Below are 13,333 nucleotides of genomic sequence, written 5' to 3' on the forward strand. Positions count from 1 at the left end.
TGAGCATGGCCTGCATTCCGTGCATCTGACAAGCCTGATCGTGCTGGTCGCACACTGAGCCGGGAATGTAGATAACAGAACTGAGGCTCAGAAGGAGGAACTAACTTGCTTTGGACACCCAGCTGGATGCAGGAGAAAGTTCTCATGTTCTTCTGCATCTTAGCTTCTGAGACAGGTGCCTGCAGCCCCGAGGGTGCGCCTTCAGGGCAGTCTGCATGGTCGGCCCAGTTCTCAGGCAGGTCTGGACTTCTGCAGAACTGCTTCTCTGTTTCTGTCTGGTTGTTGTCTTTTATTCTGTGGCTTTTTTTTGTTTTCTTTCTGTTAACAGCTTCATCTAGACATAAATCACATAGCGTATCATTTGTAGTGTATGAGCCAATAGCTTTTAGAGCAATCACAGAGCTATTCAGCCACCACTTCCATCAATGTTAGAGCACTTCACCACCCTGAAAAGAAACCTTGAACCCTGAAGGCGTTCCCTTCCAACACCTCTAGCTCTGGCACAGTATTACCAATATTATACTTTCTATCTTTACTGATTACACATTCTGAGCACTTCATATAAATGGAATCATATAACATGTGGCCTTCTGAGACTGCTTCTCATGCTCAGCATCGAGTTTTCAAGGTTCACCCATGTTCTAGCATTGGTGCTTCCTTCTTTCTAATGGTTGGATAATATCCCATTATATAAGCATATCGAATTTATCTATTCATCTGTTAATGGAAATTTGGTTTGTTTTCATTTTTTAGCTATTATGAGTAGTGCTACTTGAGTATTTGCATTCAAGTTTTCATGTGGACATATGTTTTCTTTCTCTTGGGCATAATGCAAATAAGAGTGGAATTTCTGTGTCAAATGATAATTCAATGTTTAACTTTTTGACCAACTGCCACATGGTTTTCCAAAGTGGCCATACCATTTACATCCCCTCCAGCAACTAGTTCTGATTTGTGTGCATCATTGTCAACACTTGCTGTTATGATTTTTGGATTTTAATCATCGTAGTGGGTATGAAGTGAACATTACAGTATCTCAATTATTGGAGCACAAACATGACTTTTTATAGTAGCTGCCCTCCAGCTGTACTAGGTGGACCTTCCCTTCTTTCCAGATGATGGTGCCTGTCCCCTCATCAACATGTGAACTAGATTATACAAATTTTCAGCTACTTGTAGATGTTAGTAGTATCTTATTCCAGAATTACAGACTCAATTGTGTTCACTTTAAAAATGCAGATTCATGTCTGATTTTAAATTCTCTCTCCCTTCCAGAGCTATGTCTCTAGATGTTTTTGGAGGGGGAAATGAGTAAATGGCTGTGTCATCAGCCATGGTATTGAGGCAGGATAGTAAGGAACTAGGAAAATCCCTTGGCAAGTAGAATGGGGACACTGAGACAGACAGCTGATTCAACTGGCCTCACCCAGCACCATAACCCATCTGCCTCCTTCTGCTTTGCACAACTACTTCCTTCAGCATTAAGCCCTCAGGACAATGAGGTTCTGATCAGCATCAAATAACCTTAGGAACAAAGCCTTGGGTGAAAGACAGAGTTTTGATCAAACTAGAGATAAAATCTAGGCCTCAGTGTGTTTCAGCTCCAGGTCCAGAAAAGCAGAAAAATGAGGTGAAGCGATGCCATGGCTGCCATCAGGACCAGAGGCGATGACTCTACGCCCTAGCCCTAAAAGCCTTCCCCACCAGCCCAGAGACCCCCACCCCGCCCTGGCAGCCCACCTCTCTGCACCTTTGGTCACTCCTAATGGAGTCTCCTTCCTCGGTTTTGAAGGGTTCAGAGCAGGCCTTCCCAAGATGTGCTCCTTTGGCATGTGGATTATTTTGAGCTGAAAGCAACCAAGACCTGTGCACCCAAGATAAACTTTTACCTCTCCCTTAAAGATTTTAAACTGGTGGCCTTGCCTATAATAAGAGCAATTACCAGAAATAACTTTTTATGACCTATCTACAGCACAGAGAAAACCTATAATTACTGAACATCTGCTCTTCTTGTTAAACTGTGAATGACCTTCTTCCCCTCTGATGTCATATAGACCTCATTTTCCTTTCCTGTCTTGGAACCTCTCCTGTGTGGGGTTCTCATGTATGTGTGTGAGGGTCCCCATATACATATGTGTGTCATTAAATTTGGTTATTCCTCCTGTTAATTTGGCTCATGTAGATTTAATTACTAGACCAACTGAAAGAACCTAGAAGGGTAAAATTCTTTCCCCCTTCCTGGCCCCCAGTAGTCTCAGTGGAGGAGATGAACTCAAAAGCTGGGGAGAGATTAGCCTCTCTCTGTGGTTACTGTATGTGTCCAAAAGCTTAGGATGTCACATGTCTCATTCGTTTCTCTTCTTCCACTAATTGGGGGTGGGTGGGAGTGGCAAGGGTGAAGTGAGGAGTGGGGGTAACCCCAGAACCCTGGAGCTCCAGGACCTGTGTGGAGTTCTGTCCCTACTCCCGGGGACTTGCTGAACTGAGAACATGGGGAAGTTTATTGCCTTTCCCTCTCAGTTTTGGACCCCAATGGTGAAACCCAGAGACAGGAAAGAATCTCACCCTGACTCATTACTTCCCATACTGTGAGCCAGGGAGGGGGCCCCTCCAATGCACTTGGGTGGGGTGAGAAAGAGCTGCTATTAAGGAAACTCAGGCAGGGCAAGCGAAGCAAGCAGTGACCTTGATGGATGTAAATTTGAATGACGTTCAAATGAAAATGCATGGAAAGCATTTCTGAGTTGGGGGTCGTGAGTGCCGGAACAGGCACAGCATGTAGATGCAGGTGATTGGGATAGTCCTCCAGCTCAGCCCCACCACCCTGGTCTCGCACCTTCTCAGCGCCTGCGCACCCAGCCTGGGCGGGACCACTTTGGCTTGGCTGTTTCCTGTGCCGTTTCTCAGGTATGAGCACGGTAGCCAAGAGCACTGCAACTGCTTTCATGCTGTCTGCCTTCAACCCCCTGCTCTTTCCTCACCAGCTGTGGGACCTAGATTTGCTGAGCATTTCTGAGCTCTGTGGTTCTAGTCCTCATCTGTAAAAATGCAAATATTCATACTTGCCTGCCCCATGGGCTTGTGGGGAATGAAGAAAGATAATGCATGTGAGTAATAACAAAATACCATAGACTGGGTGGCTTGTAAATGACAGAAAAATTTTTTTCACAATTCTGGTACTAAAAACCCAAAGTCAGGGTGCCAGCAGATTTGGTGTCTGGTGCAGGCCTGCTTACTTGTTCATAGATGGCTGCCTTCTCACTGAGTCCTCACATGGTAGAAGTGGGGTAGGACCTCTCTTGGATGTCTTTGATAAAGGCACAATCCTACTTATGAGGGCTCTACCCTCATGGTGTAGTGAGCCCCAAGGGCCCCAACTCCTAATAACATTATATTGTGGGCCAGAATTTAATATCTGAAACAATGTTCAGTAGCAGTATACCTTATTTGGACTTTAAACAAGTTGTGTTTAATACTTCCGCCACTGACTTCACCATAATTTTCTCTCAATGAATAATTTAATACACACATTTAAATCACTGCCTTCTCTAATTGCAGAATAAAAACTTATTTCCTGGTGTAGAGGAAGCCGGTCAGCAGTGGGGAGAGAGGCTGTGTGGAGAGGTGTGCTGGGTACCCTAGAAGCTTCTTCTTGCCCTTGCTACCTGCCTCCCTCGCCCACCAGCCCACAGAGCCGGCCTTCCGCCCAGGACCTCTGCCCAGTCACACCGACCACACCAGATGGGGTGGAGATGCCTCAGGAGGTCTCAGGCTTGAAGATGTCTGGTCTAGAGCTATATTATAAAATTCAAATGTAGCTGGATTCAGGCAGTATAAGAGTACCAAGAAGGAAAACTTTAAAAAGCTCTGCATTGGGTTTAGCTCTTACAACTAGTGGAAGTACTTTGAATTTTGTTTAAATTTATTATGAACTTATTCAGAAGGAAAATCACAAATTACAATTGCCTACTGCAGAATGAAGACCCCTGGAATTTTATGGTTTGAAAACCCAGAGAGGTAGGAAAAGAATTTTTAAATGTTCATTTGAGTTAACATCTCAACATCTCGATTTATGGTGTCATAAATGCAATGAATGGATTAGGAGTATCTCCTACTTTTCCCATGTTTTATGGCATTCTACAACTTTCTTAAACAAGTATCACACTTAAACATCTATACAAGTAACTGGCTGTCATTTGGATGAGTAAAGGTAAGCTGCAAAACACACAAAAAGGAATCCGACACCTAACTCCAGAGCCGAGTGTGGTTACTTCTTGCCTCATGGAGGACCTTCACCTCCTTTAATCAACCAACTAACCAAAACCTCTTTGTTCAGTTAAAAAATCTGAATATCTAAGCCCTAGCTGGTGTGGCTCAGTGGACTGAGTGCCAGCCTTTGAAGCAAAGGGTTGCAGGTTTGATTCCCAGTCAGGGCACATGCCTGGGTTGCAGGCCAGGTCCCCAGTAGGGGGCTCATGAAAGGCAACCACACATTGATGTTTCTCTCCCTCTATTTCTCTCTCTCTTCCCCTGTCTCTAAAAATAAATAAATAAATAAAATCTTTTTAAAAGTCTTAATTATTTTACACACAGCCTCTTATTTCAAAAGTGACTCTGCATCCTAAGAAACGGTTCCATAGTTTCCTCTTAATTAGATACAACTTTCTTATTAGAGGGAAAGAGAAATTCTCATTGGATCATCGTTTTCCTAGTTTCCCCCCTGCAGGCTCTCATGTGTCCCGCCCTCTCTTCTGGAATCTGGGAGAGGCAGCGGGTCCAGCTATCAGGGCCCTGGCCGCTTTTCAGCTAAGGGCTGGAGTCTCGGATGCCTCAGTGACCACACGGAGAGTGCCTCCTCCAGCCCCATTGCTTGGTGGCATATCCAGTGCCCACCTGCCTATCCTCTTTATTCTATGAGAGGGGAGGGAGGGAGTTTATCTATTAGGCTGCAGTCAGTTGCCTGGGACCTGGTCTTCCCTCCACCCTCCCTTCTATCAGCTTCTTGCAATGTCTGGCTCTGTCCCTATTCTTACCTGCTTTTGTTTCTCTGCACCTTGAAATGATTGGTTTGATTCTGCTTCTCCTCTGCCTCACTATCATGTCTGCTAATTATCTCCGTAGCTACATCCCTTTACCATGATATATTGAATTATAAGTGTCCATCCTGGAAGGAGACAGATCCCCCAAATGGACAATATTCATAATCATGAATTTCATGTCTGGCACACACACATGTTCATTCTTTGTCTACATAAACACACACATATAATCTTAAACACATAATAATATAAATATATGAGAAAATATAAGCATAATTACTTTTTGTATCTTTTTTAATTTCTTTCATTTTTAGTAGTTAAACAATTTTTTTCAAGTTGGATTTAAAGTGGTAAACTCAGTTCTTACTTGTTTGAAATACCCTCTCAGTGAAATACTGGCCTGAGTATAGTGTCATAAGTTGACAGTTGTATTCTTTCCGCATTTTGAAGATATGGCTACATAGTCTTCTTACCCTTGTTGATGCTACTGTTGATGTTGTACCAGTTAAATTATTATTATTTTGTAGGAAATCTGTAGTGTGAAGTCTATGCCAGTAACAATAATAACAAAAATAATTATTATTTTGTTGGAATTTTGTCCTTTATATCTAGCTATTTGTAAGATTTTCTTTATATCTTGGGTGTTCTGCAATTTGCTATGACATGTCTAGGTTTAGGTTTATTTAGATTTATTTTCTTTATACTTTTTATGGTTCTTAAATCTAAGAGGTCATGTCTTTATCAATTCTGGAAAACTCCCAGCCATTATTTCTTATACTTTCTTCAAATATTATCTCCTTCATTCACTTGATCTTCTCCTTCTGGAAATCATAGTAAATGTAGGTGGACATTGTCATAATATCTTTGGCTCACTTAGATGCACTTTCTTATTTTTACATCTTTTTATCTGCATATGCTGAATCTGTGGAATTTCCTCAAGGTTGACTCAGCTCATTACTTCTCTCTTCTGCTTTGTCTGGTATTATTTTGCTAAACTCTGTCTCCAGTTTTTTAAACATCATTTTAAAGCTTGAATTTTTAAAAAAGCTTTATTGAGATATAGTTTACATACCACACAATTTACCAATTAAAAGTGTACAATCATGTGGTTTATAGTATAAATGGCTGAATTTTTACTGCCCAGGATTCCATTGGTTTATTTAAAAATTTGGCCTGCTGTTTTTCTTTCATAGTACCTTATTCTTTTCTTATGATCCCAATTTCTTTATTTTAAACACACTTATTTTTAATCTCTATTATGTCATCCTGCCATCTGAAGCGCTTGTGTATCTGAGACTCTTTCCCCCCCTTTTAGCTGTGTATGTTTGCTCACTGTCACTCAAGGTGGGTTCGTACCTCATTTGCTATTTAATTTTGAGCTTATCTTCAGTGGGCATTTATCTGTTGGACGCACCCCCTGTGTGGAATGTAATTGTGTCTTTCTGCAATGCTTTTTATCCCCTCTGTTAGGGCCCCAAGGGATGTTACAAATTTCGTTGGTAATCCATCAGCTTGGAGGGTTTCTGGATTATACTGATTGTGTAAATCTTAACTTTAAAGCAATGTGCAGTATGGGGATGTGATTATAAATTCATAGGAGAGGATTTTTATTCCCACCCAGACCTCAGGTAGAGGCAGACAGGGCCCTCCCTTTCCCCTGTACTTACGAGTAGATTTTTTCCTAGTCTGCTCTATCCCCAAGAGTCTAGTCCTTTGATGGTCCTGGCTCCACATGAGCATCTAAGCTTCATTTCCTTACTTTGCTTAGGCTGATGGTCTCATCTCATAGTGTCCTCAGATGACCATTAAAACCCAAGCCCTGCATATGTCCCATGGAAGACATACATAAGAGTGTCCGTAGCAGCTTTATTCATAACAGTTCCAAATTGGAAACAACCCAAATGACCATCAACATTGGAAGTGATAAATAGTGGTATAGTTCTACAATGAAATACTACACAGCAATGAAAAAGAACAAATGGCTGATATATGCAATAGCAGGGATGAATATCACAGACAAGCTATCAAGTAACAGAAGCCAGATGTAAAAGGATAGCCAAATGTATGATTCCATCCTTCTAGAATTCCAGAACAGGCACAACTGACCTTTGCTGATGAGTCAGATCATGGTTACACTGGAGGGTGAGCGTTACTGAGGAGGGGCATGAGGGGCCTGTGGGGGAGATACTCTGCATCTGGATCTGGGTGGAAGTTCCATGGTTGTCCACATATGTAAACATTTGTTAAGCTCTACATTTAAGGATTGTACACTTTACTATATGCTAATTATACCTCAATAAAAGTAAACAAACAAACAAAAACTAAGCCCCTCAAAGCAACCCTAAGGTAGCTAACATGTTTGCCTCTTTGGTTTTGAGTTCCTCTGTTTCTGGGCCATGGCGATGTCCCTTTCATTTTTTTGTGAGATCAGCTGAGAATGCAAGAGAATCCTTGAGGTCTGTTTCCCAGCATTCCTGCTGTGTCTCTGAAGATGGCCCCAGAGTGCACTATGTTGCAGACCTGAAAGCCTTTGGTCTCCTGCCTCAATCCACTTGTGCGTGCGTGAGGCAGCTGCATTCAGTGGAGCATAGTGTATTTTTGTCACAGTGTTTTCTTTATCTACGTGTTCACACCAAATAACTCTGGGGCAGATTTATGTTCAGGAAGAGCCCCTGATGTGGGTCCTTTTAGTTATGTAAGTGTAAGTCCGCCACATGGTGAAAGGGCCCAGTAGGGCCTGATGTGGCCTGTTGGAGCTGAGCCCCATCAATACTTCTTGCATTTAGAGCTGATCTGTATTCAGAGAAAAGGCACGCCAATTTGCACAGGGGCCAGGGAGTCTTCTGTGGGGAAGGCACTGAGATTCTGGTCACTACCATTAAGAGGTTCAGCTGTACTAGACCTTCTCTGATGGATTGGGATGATCTAATCTGAGGTCTTCCGGTAAGAACAGTGACATCCTCTGCGGAGTCTGGACTGGTGACCCAGGCTCAAACGAAGGGTCTGAGGTATCACAGAGGAGCCACTTCTGACATAAAGTATGGCTGAGGGGAGCAACCCTTCACGACGCAGCCACCCTTCCATTAGAGCTGTAAGGGAGGTGCACTGCGCATGCGTCAGTGTTACGTACAGACTTCGTTGAGCTCAGCTGCTCCTACAAATCGTGCAGGGAACGGGCATGATAACACAGCATCACCTCTGCTGAGGACAGGGCTCGACCGACTGTGTGAAACCAGCTGTTCGCAGCAGCCCTGCCAGGCAGCAACACACTCAGTGACAAGCAAAAACTGGGGCTTCTTGGTAGACAGGTCAGACATTCCAGTGCTCACTCCACCTGGCTTTCAGAAGTAGAACTGAAGCCCTCGGGTTGAATAAACTCTGGCGATGTGGTAGACTCAGAGGCATGCATAACTAAAAGCAACTCATAACTTGCTTTACTGTGCTATACAGGGTGAAAAGTGAACTCAACTTCCCAGGTCCCTCACAGCTAGGAGTGATCATGCAATGTAGCTGTAGCCAATGGGATGTAGGCAGAATTTCCATTCCAAGTGACAAGACTAAATCTCTTTGCCCTTTGTTCTTCCCTCTTCTTGCCTGGAGCGAAAGCAGATTTTCTGTGACCACAAGAATGGATCACAGACCAAGGATGCTGAGTCAGAAGCCTGGATCTCTGAGCACAACCCTGAGCAGTGTTCCAGCCCTGGACTGCCAAACTTTAAATTTTTTATTATGGGAGTGAAATATACTCTCTTTGTGTAAGGCACTATAGGTTCAATCTTCTGTTGCTTGCAGTGGAACCCATTCATCTTTTAAAAAATTACTTTAAAATTATTTTGACATATAATACAATATTAGTTTCTGGTGTACAACATGGTGATGAGACATTTACGTATCTTACACAGTGATCAGCGTGGTAAGTCCGGTAGCTGTCTGTCACCACAGAATGGTATTATTGACTCTGCTCTCTGCACTGTGCACTACGTCCCATTCCCATGGCTTACCTGGCTTCTTTTATAACTAGCCGTTTGTACTTCTTATTCCCCTTTACCTTTTTCACCCGTCCTCCCACCCACTTTCATCTGGCAACCCATCAATTTATTCTCTGTGTCTGTGAGTTTGTTTCTGTTCTGTTTTGCTTGTTTGTTTGTTTTATTTCTTAGATGCTCTGGGTTCCACTCTTAAGTGCTGCAAGGGAGGGGCCAAAGAGGGCCCACACTGCATTGCTTAATAACAAGGGCTTGCAGCTGCTCGAGTGATTAACTGGGAAAAATGAAGGAAACGTGTCGTTGTTTGTAACCTCAGCCAGTGGCTCGGACCAAGCAGTTTTAGGCATTACCTCATCATTCTGAAAGCAGCACTGTGACCGAAGCAGGGCAGGCGCGATCCACACTTGATGCCCTTGGGGACTAAGGCTCAGAGACATTCCATGAGGGATTCCCTAATTATAACAGTAATGCAGGTTCATTGTACAAACAATGGGAAACAGAAAAATCTAAAGAAGAAATTACTTGAATTCCTTCCTGTGGAACATTTTAATGCATTTCATCACGGTCTTTTTCCTTTGTGCAAGCACAGAGCCATGCACACACTTTTTGACTTTTTGTTTTTTCTTAAGTGGTTTTTCAAAGGCCACGCAGAGTGCCACTGTGGAAACAAGGATTATGGTGTGCAGGACTGAGGCCAACAGTCCTGTTTAATAGATAGGCTGCGGTGTAGCTTTTGCTGTTTTAAAAAAATATTTCATTTATTTATTTTTAGAGACAGGGAAAAGGAGGGAGAAAGAGAGGGAGAGAAACATCAGTTGGTTGTCTCTTGCATGTCCCCTAACTGGGGACCGAACCTGCAACCCGGGTATGTGCCTTGACTGGGAATTGAATTGGTGATCTTTTAGCTTTGAGGGACAACTCCCATCCCACTGAGCCACACTGGCCCATGGCTTGCTTTTAGTTTTTAAAGAATGAGAAGAGAGAGGATCCAGAGAAGGCCATGAAGGGCCATTGAAGGATTGCAGAGAGTGAAGTGCTGCCCTCTCTCCGGGCCTCTTCGTTTCTCAGAATTTTCCATGTGGTGAGGAGTCCTTCCTGAAGCACGCTGACCTCTGCGTGAGGACTGTCTTGTTCTTCGGGATGAGCCAGTGGTCGAGGTCTCCTGACAGGCCTCAGAGGAATGGTAAGCGGTCAGAGTGAGGTCACCTGTGCCCCTTCCTGCTGGCCGGAGCCCCAGAAGTCTTCTAGGAGAAGGAAGGACAAGGGAAGAAAGGGATGGCAGGAGAAGAGAAAAGGAGGCAGGAGAGAAAGGAATAAGAATGGAAAAGGCAGAAAGCTGGAAAGCTCTGGCCGGTGGGTTTCTTTCAGCCCCACATCCCTCCCTGCTCTGCTGGTCTGTGTTTTTGCTTGAACAGGGTGTTAGTGAAACGCAGCAATCAAATTCTGCTTCTGCTTTGTACTGGTCGTGACATTGGCAAGTTCTTTAAATTTCTTGAGACTCTGGGGCAGGGTGGTGGTAACAACCTGACACTTCACCCTCCCTGGGGCTGGGTAGGGGTGACTGATGGGAAACGTTACAGTGTGCCTTTGCTATACTCAGAATATGGTAGAGTGGTCTCTGTTTGCCTAGTTCTCCACCCAGAGCTGATTCTGTCTTCTCACATGATTGGCATAATTCAGCTGGGGGAGAGAGATGCATTTGTCTACTGCTGTCATTATGCACATGGCTGGTGGAGGAGAGGAGAAACACCAGCACCGCACATCCCCTCCCAGTTCCTGCTGCCAGAAGGAAGGGCCCGAGACATGGGACTGATGAGCAGGCACGGATCAGTAGCTGGGCCCCAGTAACTCTCAACCAGCCTCTTGGACATCACCATGACTGTCTCTCTCTCTCTTCATTTCCTGTTATTGCTCCTTTTGACTCCTTTTTGTATTTATGCTTCATTTTCTTCCTGCAAAGTGACTTTCTTCATTTTTCTAAAATATGGCAGTCAGCACCTCCAGAGAGTGATGTGTTACAGCTTCTGGGACAAGAGAAAGGATGACTTCAGTGCTTCTCTGGTCTAAATTTCAAAGTCCCCAGGGAACAGTCTCACTGGATGAACATTCATTAGATGGACACACTTTGACCAATCACTGGGGGTCAGGTAAGAACTCTGCAGCCTCCCACACCTCTAGGATCCATGTGCATGGATAAGGGGGTGGGCATTTAGAATAAGGGGAGCAAGTTGGCATGAGGGAAAGGCTGGAGCCTCCAGTAAAAGGTGGGCAGTGAGAAGGCCCCAGAAGCACCTGAACAGAGAATATGATGAGCAGGGATATCTTGAGCCAGTTTTAGGTAAATATCAGTGGGTTGGGGACTTCAGCTAGCATTTGTGTTAGTGTGAAAAATGGAGTAGACGCTATATCACAAATAAGAATTGATGTAATCCACAGAGTTTAGTGTTCAATAAACATGCTGAAGTAATTGTTCCTGTCTCCCTTACCCATCTCATTCCCAGTGTTAAGGGACTTGACTTTGAATGCTTCCTAGGATTTACTTTTATGTGGAAGAAAATATATTTCGAAGAATAGGATTTTGAAAGTAGACAAACCTAGATTTTCATCCATTTTGGCTCTAACTATCTGAGTAGATTCTGCGATTTACTTAAGGTCTCAGACACCAGCCTCTGCATCTTCATTATGGGGTGGATGATGGCCACCTCCCAGTGGGCATGTAATGGGCGAGGGGAGGCATATAAAGCACCCAGTGCCTGCTGCACACCTTGGTGTCCACTCAGCAATGGTTTTGCCCCCTCCTGTGTTTCTTTTTCATTTCCTCTACAAGCTTTTGAGGGCAGAAATCATGTTTAATAATAATGTTTTATCTTTCTGAGGTACTTTGTATTTGCAGTTTTTTTGAAGCCCGTATTTTTCACTTGATTCTCATAAGAATGATCTTGTGAGACAGGTTGAACAGAGTCTTATTTCTCTCACTTTAAGGAGGAGCTGACTGAGGTGTGCTTAGCATAGAGCCTGGCATGTATCAGATGCTTTATGTTGGTCAAGTGAATACTGAGTGAGATCCTCATTTGTAGGCACTGAGTGACTCATTGTAGAATCCATCCATCCATTCGTGTGTTCATTTAGCAAATATTTATTGAGCACCTGCTATGTGCCTGTGAACAACAAAATTCCTTGCCCTCATGGTGCTCATCTTGCTGGAAAATGAATGAATAGATTAATGACCCAATGAATTGAGAGGATAAGGAGAAGGAGCTGCTTGGATGCCCATCACTACAGATTGAACATTTGTGTTCTTCCCTTCAATTCCTATACTGAAACCTAATGCCCAATTTGGTAGTTTAGGAGGTGAGACCTCTGGGAAGGAGCCTTCCTGAATGGGATTTATGCCCTCGTAAAAGAGACTCCAGGGCAACTCTAAAAGAAACAAGAGTGCAGCATGAACATAAGGAAACAAAAGAGAACAAGGAAGTACATGGCCGTGAAGTGAATGCTTCATCTCAAAGATCAGAGGCTTAAAGAAAATGATAGCTTAAAACCTAAAAAGAGAAGAAAGGTCCCAGTGTACTCAGGGAAAGAGAAGGCCCTCAACACCCTTCCTGCTTATTATTCCAACATAACTCATAGTTGGGTTCACCTTACCGCATCCTGGCTGACACCAACTTTATCAACTTGTCCATTAAGGCCAAACTGGACTTGGTGCAATCAGTGATGAACTGTTTCTATGCCAAGTGTATCCCTTGTATAACTGTCTGCGTAATGGCTGAGGTTGAGAAACTGATGAGGAAGTATGGAGGGGCTCTAAGGATCACCAAGGATCCGAGATTAGGATGATTACCATGCACACACAAAGGGACCTAGGCAGATGAGATAGGCAGTACACAGAGTAACTCAGCACCAGTGTCACATTGTGGCCACAGATGGCTGGGACCTTAAACAAAGAAGCAGGGAGATTGGCAAGAGTTCCCATCAGTACATTTCAACCATAGGGAAAACCTTGAGCAGGGTCCAGATGATCGTGGATCTCTTAGGTTCTAGTTCTTAAGAGACAATATCCCTCTGCTTTCATTTAACCAACTTTCTCTGTTGCCAGTTTATTAAACATGCTACACAGCATACGTTATTCTTCCACTCACCCATTTACTCCGTTATGAGCTAAGTATGATTAAATACATTCACTTTTCGATGTTGTTTTGAGAAATAAAATGTGACTCCAGAGAGCTCCCTTGAGTCTTCCACCATGTGAGGACATGATGAGAAATAGTCACCTAGGAACCAGGAAGCGGGCTCTCACCAGCTACCAAA

General features: G+C 43.7%; 1 pseudogene; it reads left to right on the plus strand.

Annotated features, from left to right (window-relative positions):
- The first annotated feature begins 12,467 nt into the window (after window positions 1–12,467).
- On the plus strand, window positions 12,468–13,066 carry LOC119044793 (rRNA-processing protein FCF1 homolog; annotated as a pseudogene).
- Window positions 13,067–13,333: the final 267 nt, after the last annotated feature.

This window comes from Artibeus jamaicensis, unplaced genomic scaffold, assembly GCF_021234435.1.
Source record: "Artibeus jamaicensis isolate MK-2021 breed Jamaican fruit bat unplaced genomic scaffold, CSHL_Jam_final contig_519, whole genome shotgun sequence".
Taxonomy (NCBI): domain Eukaryota; kingdom Metazoa; phylum Chordata; class Mammalia; order Chiroptera; family Phyllostomidae; genus Artibeus; species Artibeus jamaicensis.